Consider the following 8,998-nt stretch of genomic DNA (forward strand, 5'->3'; position numbering starts at 1 on the left):
ATGTTTCAGTGGGAAGTGAACTACATGTTGAGACGCTGACAGAAAACTGCCTCTTACAGTAGGAAACAACTGAACCCGTCAATAAGAAAAAGGATTGAAAGGGACCAAGCAACTCACTACAATATCAAGTTACACTAAGACTTGGAACACTAACATTCTGTAAGAGGTTATCTAGTTTTCAGTGGGGAGGGATTGGGATGGGTGATCTCATTGTTACATATAGCAATTTTTGATGCATTTTATATGCATACCAGCAATTATTACTGTGTTCACACAGAATTCACTTAACTGGTGCTATGTGAAGACTGCTAATATAGGTATTTTAGAATGTGAATTGAAGAATGGATCCAAAAGCTTCAGAAAGAGATAGCAAAAAAGATCTAGTGCGATTTTTTTTTTTTTATCATATAGCTTAAGCTGAAAACAAAGGCCTTAGACTAATTTTCGGTTTTCTTTATTGAAATAAGCTAATGGCTTGTTTGTGTAAAGCTTTTTTATTAAAAGAAAAATTTTAAAAATCTTGTACCTAGCACAGTATTGTTATAGAATATACATGTAACATTTTATATGGTAGTTTAAGTCTGTCAGTTTCTTAATTGTGGACAAATTAACAGTTGGCTCTGGCCTTCCTTTTGCTGTAAATGTGCCTGTGTCACTCACTTCGCCCTGGCATCTGCGCAGACATAATCCGTTTCAGTTCTCCTGTCACTTGGAAGTTAAGGCTCAGCATGAATTTTTGTCAGGTAGCTCTAATGCCTGGCGTTTTCTTTCTTCCTTTCTTTTTTTTTTTTTTTTTGTTTAGTTGAAGTTTAAGGGGAAAGTACCAGTGTTCAGATTTGAACTATAATAGTTTGTATATTCAACATTTGAAGTATATTCTATTTTGTTGTACTCTTGTTTCAAAGTGTATTCAAGTAGGTTTTCTGAAATATAGAAATGAAATTTATCTTGTCTCTGGTGATATTTATAACAATATTCAAAAGCTACTATAAACATACTGTTTTAGTTACAAAGTAACAGAAGTCCTATTTCTCCTTCCCAACTACTGCGTGAAGAAATTCTACTTCTGTTTTGTTCCATTACATTAATATTTAGCAAGTAATCTGCATGTTTCCACTTCCTTTCTAATTACTATCATGTAATTATTATAATGTTCTACTTACATAATGAATTTATTATTTTAATGTTGGCCACACTTAATTTATACTTCCAATCAGACCATTTGTTTCTCATTCAGACCTTTTGAGGGTGAGGAAGAATGAATAATACTCGAGCCCTTGTACAAATTAGGAAGTGGAGGGACCAGAGGAACGTAATTTCACACCAAACTAGGTCCTGTGACTCCACACTTTAATGCTCTTTCTACTACAAAGAAAAGTCTATTTTTACATCTTTTAGAAATTTAAATAAACCGATACTTAATATTTTGTGGCCTTTAATTGCGCTTTTGGTCAGACACTACTTAGGTCAACAAAGATTTTTATAACAGCTCCCTTTGTAACCTTTTATCTTTTCCATAAACATACTTGATGGTACCTTTTAATAAAAGCTCAGAGAAGAACTCACTTGATTCTTATCCCATCTGGGGGTTAATCTCAAATTCTACCTCCTTTAAAAACACTTCCTAAATATTTCAGCTTTCAAAATCTGTATCATATGCCTTGACGCTTAACTGTATTGTCTTTATTGCACTGAAGTTTCATTGAGTTACGTCTCCCATAATCCTCTTCTAGGGCAAAGGTTGTAACTTGCATCATGCCTACACCCCTCCCCAAATGCTGAGCATTTTAGGCACTTGGACATTTATGGATTTTGTTAATAATGTATTTGCTACGAATCTGAATCACATGGAGGATAACTAATGAAACATTTTTTTTTATCTTATGCAAATATATAATTTTCACATTAAAATACAAACTCTCTCTGAAATAAATCCACATTGTAGAACTTGTTTAGCTCCACGGAGAATTCTACCATTGCTTGAACTTCAGTCATTTTTAATTTATACTCAGAAGACAAATCTGGTAACAGCACCTCTGCTGATCAAAACTTCATTTTAATAGCATTAAATAACCAATGTTGTACTTCCAGTTACTGACTCTTGCTAAAAAAATATTGTTCCCCCCTTAGAAAGGCTCCATGTTGGCAATCAATACATCATTTCTCAATGAATAAAGCACATTCACTTTTTCTTCTCAAAAGTGTCAAACTTCATGGCCTATATTTAAACTTGTATAATTCTAAAGTCCACACCTTGTTTTAGGAAATAGATTCAGTAGTCATCAAGCCATGAGATAAATAGGCCCCTACTACAAGAAAACCTGACATAGACAACGTAAGGAAGAATTTACTGTTTGTGGACTGTTTTGAGATTCCAGAATGAAACACATAATCCAGTTGTTCTTCGGCTCTCTCGCCCGGCTCGGCCTCCGCCGCCGCCCGTCGGACGAAGGAGCCCGTGCTGTCGCTGCAAGAAGGCGGCCCCGCCCGGGTCAGCACCATCCCGCCGCGGGCCCCTCACATCGCCATCGTAGCACCGCAACCTCCGCCGCTCGAAACATTTTAAATGAGCAGTTCTTTCTGCCTGTGCTGTACTACTGATTGGTTTTAATTAGGTTAAGCCAAGGCTACTTGCTTACCTCCACCACTCTAACCTGAAAATTTTTGTCTCTCTTTCAGCGTAAGTTCACCTAAGGTCTAGATTTAGAAACACATGTTGACAGTATATACCGATCAGAGTGTTTCTTCTGATTGGACTTAGCAGCGGTATGGCGTTTAATCGCAACCCTTCCAACTGTTAGTTAGTCATTATAACTTACATTTGCTTTTTGTGTCCAGTGTATCAGAGAAGAACCACATAACAATGACTTGACGCGGCTACATTTTCCAGTCTGGCCAGGCTTTTGAACAGTGACCAGCAGTCGGCCCATTTATTCCTCGGGTCGCCTTCCAGCAGCAGTCCCAGCCTTTTCGCCACCACCCTGCTTACCAAATGGCCAGTATACCTCTTCAGAGAGAACACTGAGGTCGTGAGCTGTGAACTCCGTTTCTGGACCCCTTGCTGCAAAAGCATCTACGTATTCCAGCCTCCATCCTTAACAAACAGCCGTCTTGGGAAGGAGGCAGGTGTGCCTCCCCCTGTACTCACCATCTTCCCCCCTTTCACACCTCCTTGGTTGCCTTGTTCCAACAGCCCATATTCTTCAGAAGCTTGCCGTCAGTTCTGCTTAGAAACAGTTCCCACTGGTGTCTCCAGCAACCCAACAGTCACATCAAACAGAGGCTTCATCTTTTCATGTGATCAGCCTACTTCTTAAAATTCCCCTTTGATTTCCCGTGACACCCCCCCTTCTGGTTTACTTCCTGCCTGACCAACTCTACTTTCTTAGCCTACTTTGTATTCCTTCAGCTTTCCCATTTAAAGATAGTACTTACCACGGGGCTCTTTTCCTCGTAGAGTAGTTATATTTATCATTACGATTTTGCTTCAACGTAACTGTTAGATAACCTCATCCACGCATGTGGTTCTTACTACCAAATCTATTGTTCTAGGCTAGACTGAAAGTCTTAGATGGGTTTAATTCCCTGCCGGCTGTTTCCTCCTGAGTGTCCAATGGAACTCTCCTCTCGAAAATCTATTCCTCTTAGCTTAACAAATGACACTGCGTGAAGGCCATTCGAGACCCTTTGCTTCCTATATCCAGTCTTTTACCAAGTCCTGTTGATGGTACCTTCTAAACAGCTTCCTTTCCCATCCTCCCTACCTTACTGCTTTGTCTTCTCAAGCCTCTCTCTAGTCCGACTCCCATGCTACCAGATGAGAGCTTTCTAAAATGTGTACTTCCATCACTTCCTTGCGACTGCTTTAAATTCTTCAACGGCATCTCTTGCTAAAAAGATAAATATCCAAAGCGTAGAACTCTTATTAAAGTCCTTTGACCTAGCACCTGCCTACGTTCCCAAGCCTTACTCTCTGGCCACCCCTGTTTTGGGCATCTCCGGGCCACGGACACATTGACATGTATTTTCCCCAAATATTTTAGGCACTCATACCTCGTTGGGCCATGCCACTGATGGCTTCTCTCTGGACCGCTCTTTCTTCCTTCACCTAGATTTGAGTTGGAGGTGACAGACATCAAAATATTTCTGAAATAAATAGGCTTGGAAGCCATTCAGGGTGGGGAGTGGTCTTAACTCTGGGTGAATTCTGAGTAAAAGATTGGAAAGCATCAAGTATATAAAGACAACACGGGCTAGGGGAGAGGAAGAGTAACCCAGCAATGGAGACCAGGGACTATTCATGGTTAACAGGACAGCTCAGGTCAAGATAACAGTGGGCAACAGTATCAAGTGTTCCAGGAAGGGCCAAGCAAATAAGAAGCCACCAACACTGATACAGTGACGAGAGGGGCAGTTCCAGTAAGGGGTTGGCCATGAAACCAGAATGTAAGGGACAACGGCACCTGGTTCGTTACCAGCCACTCGCCTCTGACACCTGGCATGCTTCAGAGAGTGCGTCTCTGATCACTGTATACGAACAAGTCATGTTTAACGATAACAAAAACAAAATTTGGGCTTTTACGTACAAAGCATCCCGTGATCCTTTAAGCCCCCTGGTCTATCTTATGGGAGGGCATTACAGAGCATATTTTTGGGAGGCAAGAGGAACCCTACTTTTAGTTCCACAGCCAACACAGCAAGTTCACAGTGCAGGTCCTTTGTGGTTGTGGTTCATCTGTCCTTCAGCCCCTTGGTTATATCGTCGTCCTCCACAGTTGTAACCTTTTCTGTGTGGACTCGGTGCACAGTGCTGCCAGTCCTCATGAGAATAAGATACTCTTCCCCCTTTGCAAGTGCACTGACTCGCCTCCTGCACCACACCAAGAAACCTCTGAAAAACAAGTGCAGCAGAGACTCATGGGCATACCTCCTTTTACTGTGCTGCACTCTGCAGATGCTTTGTTTTATACAAATTGAAGGTCTGTGGCAGCACCGCTGTCAAGCAAGTCTATCGGCGCCCTTATTCCAACAGCATTTGCTCACTTTGTGTCTGTGTCTTTGGTAACGCTCACGGTATTTCAAACCCTCCAAAAAAGATTATGGCTTACTGAAGGGTCAGATGATGGCTAAATTTTGTTAGCAATGAAGTATTTTTCAATTAAAGTATATACACTGCTTTTTTTTGGACATAATGTTATCGCACACTTAGTAGACTATAGTATCGTCACTTTTATATGCACTGGGACACCAAAAATTCATGTCTTGCTTTATTGCGATACTCATTCTGGTGGTCTGGAGCTGAACCCCCAGTGTCTCTGAGGTATGCTGTATTTGATTGGACACGAATCTACTTCACTTTTTAACGCATCCATAACTATCTTTTTTAACACTGCACCTCAGCAGTTATGCTGTGGGTTCAGGACTTATAAATGATATATTACAACTTCCCAAGTGAGAACATACAAACAAAACATGAGTATTTAATGCAAAATACTCCATATCAAAACCAAACTATAAATAGACTGTAAACTAAGAGCAGAGTTGTCTTCTCCCAGAATATCGTTTCCTCCCATCCCATTGTATGTTTAACTTTTAGAAAATTTTGTCTAAAAGATTTTAATGACATGATACTGTCATAAAAGGTGGATACTAAACTTTTACAGAATCTGCAAATTATTTGGATTGTAGGACATGAAATCACTGGAATACTGTGGTAGCTTCGCTGCACATTAGATCACCTGGGTAGATTTTAAAATCCTGTTGCACAGGTCACATCCCATACCAGTTAAATTACAATGTGTGGGGCTTCCCTGGTGGCACAGTGGTTAAGAATCTGCCTGCCAATGCAGGGGACACGGGTTCGAGCCCTGGTCCGGGAAGATCCCACATGCCGCGGAGCAACTAAGCCCGTGCGCCACAATTACTGAGCCTGCGCACCACAACTATGGAGCCTGCATGCTACAACTACTGAAGCCTGTGCGCCTAGAGCCCGTGCTCCACAACAAGAGAAGCCACCGCAGTGAGAAGCCCGCGCACCGCAACAAAGAGTAGCCCCCGCTCGCTGTAACTAGAGAAAAGCCCGTGCACAGCAACCAAGACCCAACGCAACCAAAAATGAATAAATAAATAAATTAAAAAGAAAATTACGGTGTGTGGGAATGGGAGCTGGGCATCAGTATTTTAAAAAATATCTCAGTGTGATTTCACTACGCAGCCAGGTTTGGGAACCACTGCCATCCAGATGCAGTAAGGAAAGTTTTACACTTAGAGATCTGTCTTAATCTAAGCTTTTCTAAAATGTTCAACAGAAAAAGGTAGTTTGAGATATACCTATTAACTATTACACATGGCTTTTAAAAAATGTACATACTGTATATTTCATTGATTCTAAAGCCTTTTTCTCATACTTAATATCTCTTTAATTAGGATGAATCTTTTAAAGTCTTAGGAAACAGTACACTGTGTTAATGTGCCTTGTCTCTTAAAAAAAATTACTTTCAGGAAGCTATATATTAATGCCACCAATGCTACCATTGTTCAAAAAATACTTTTGAATTGCTTCTTGGAGCAGAACCTAAAATTTTAAAACATGTTTAATAGAGACAGGTTTCCTGCCGAGGAAGATTTGTTTTAGAAATAGCCAAGTCACTTGAGGTTAAGAAACTGACACAAATTAAGCTAGGTACTGCCACATCTGTTTCAAAACGAAATGTGGCTCTGAAGTTCAGTTTTTTTTTTTCTTGAAACCTTCATAAAACTGGATAGGGAAGCTGTTCCCCAAAGTTTCAAAAACATTTTTTGACCAGTGGCAGCAGTAACTCAAATTGTTTTGAAGTGCAAACCAGTTTTAAGAGATTTCCTGGTCTATTCCCTGTATTATAAATAAACTAAGGTTCAGAAAAACTTGACTCGTCAGTTTCAGTTCAGTTTGTCAGTGGCAGGCCTAGATTCACAACTTCTTCTCTGGCCTCAACCTCCTTTCCCTCCCATCCAAAAAAAGGCAGGGGGGCTTCCCTGGTGGCACAGTGGTTAAGAATCCGCCTGCCAATGCAGGGGACACGGGTTCGAGCCCTGGTCCGGGAAGATCCCAAATGCCGCGGAGCAACGAAGCCCGTGCGCCACAACTACTGAGCCTGCGCTCTACAGCCCGCGAGCCACAACTACTGAGCCCACGTGCCACAACTACTGAAGCCCACGCGCCTAGAGCCCGTGCTCCGCAACAAGAGAAACCACTGCAATGAGAAGCCCACGCACCGCAACGAAGAGTAGCCCCTGCTTGCTGCAACTAGAGAAATCCCGCGCACAGCAATGAAGACCCAACACAGCCAAAAATAAACAAACAACAAAAAAAGGCAGGGCTTGGGGTAGAACAGGTTAGTGTCTGAATAAGTCTATCCCACCATGCAATGATCTTACTTTCTCACAAAGTAAATTGTGAAATGTTGCAGAATTTTGCTGGGTGTTCCTTTCAGGTTTACCAATGTAAGGCAGATGTCGCGGTATCCCGTGTCCAGCTTCCCATCATATCTCCTGACTGGTGTTTCCTCCCTATGATTCAGAACTGTGTAATCATATTTCAATACATATGCAAGTGGTCTACATCTAGAAGCCTGAATCTGTTCAGTGTGGCAATTTAACTTATACTCTGCTTTATTATCAAAAGAATTTCAGGTAGTTTACATATCGTAAGAATAAATGAAAGTTAACAGAAACAAGCAGGTACGAGACAATGATGCAAGGGAAAAAAAGGCAGGATGGCAAAAGAAAATAGAATACATGCTATAGAATGTTACACAGCAATTAAAATGCAGCTATAAGGTTTGGTTTTGAATGTCTCGGCAGCCAAAGCAAAAAAGAATTCAACGTACCGAGATTCATGTCTCAGTTTACCAGCTGCTTAGAAGAAGCAAAGCTTTCCCTAACATTCTGTCAAGAGGAATGGGTCTGTCTACATGCCTAATAAATATTTTCTTAGAAGTGAGCTTTCCACAAAAATCTGGGGAGCTAGGGCCCCAAAGGCAGATATTTCTATTTTACAAATCAAAGTAGGGTTGAAATCCTCTCCTGAAGTTAAAGAACCGAATCACCAACCCACAGTCTCACAACTTCCTGGAGGAAGAGTTAAGGAAAAAATCTTGCCATTCTATCAGCCCCTCACCTATTTGGGGCTTAATTTTCTTTTTTTTTAAAAAAAATTTATTTATTTATTTTTGGCTGTGTTCGGGTCTTTGTTGTTGCGCGCGGGCTTTCTCTAGTTGCGGCGAGCGAGGGCTACTCTTCGTTGTGGTGCGCTGGCTTCTCCTGTTGCGGAGCTCGGGTTCTAGGCGTGCGGGCTTCAGTAGTTGTGGCACGTGGGCTCAGTAGTTGTGGCTTGCGGGCTCTAGAGCGCAGGCTCAGTAGTTGTGGCCCATGGGCTTCGTTGCTCCGTGGCATGTGGGATCTTCCTGGACCAGGGATCGAACCCGTGTCCCCTGCGTTGGCAGGCGGACTCTTAACCACTGTGCCACCAGGGAAGTCCCTTAATTTTCTATTAACACTATTAATTCTGCCCTTTAAAATTGAAGGATTATTCCCCTTGGAATGATCTGAAGAATGGCTTGTTAGGACATCCATGAATACATTAGGACATCCAGAACAGTGCCCTTCCTTTTCTTGCTCTGAATCTTAAGCATTGTTTACTCAACGACTTACATATGTATTATATTACAATTTACAATATCGTTTTACAAACACCTCACAAATCTATGAGGTTGACAGGGCAGGTATGATGCTATACTCTCTGGATGAGAAAACTGAGGCCCTAGAGATCGAACCACAGTGGTCACAGCTAAGTCTTTTTACTTAACAGCCCATGCCCTTGTACATGATTTGCTTTTATAAGCCCAGCTCCAGACCTCTGCCATTCCGGTATCCATCCACTCTAGATAAAGGCCTGCCTGTGCCATATTTTTCTACCTGTCATGTAAAAAAGTTCATCAGAGCTCCTTATGCAAGCACG

The sequence above is a fragment of the Hyperoodon ampullatus genome (genome assembly GCF_949752795.1).
Source record: "Hyperoodon ampullatus genome assembly, chromosome: 1".
Classification (NCBI taxonomy): domain Eukaryota; kingdom Metazoa; phylum Chordata; class Mammalia; order Artiodactyla; family Ziphiidae; genus Hyperoodon; species Hyperoodon ampullatus.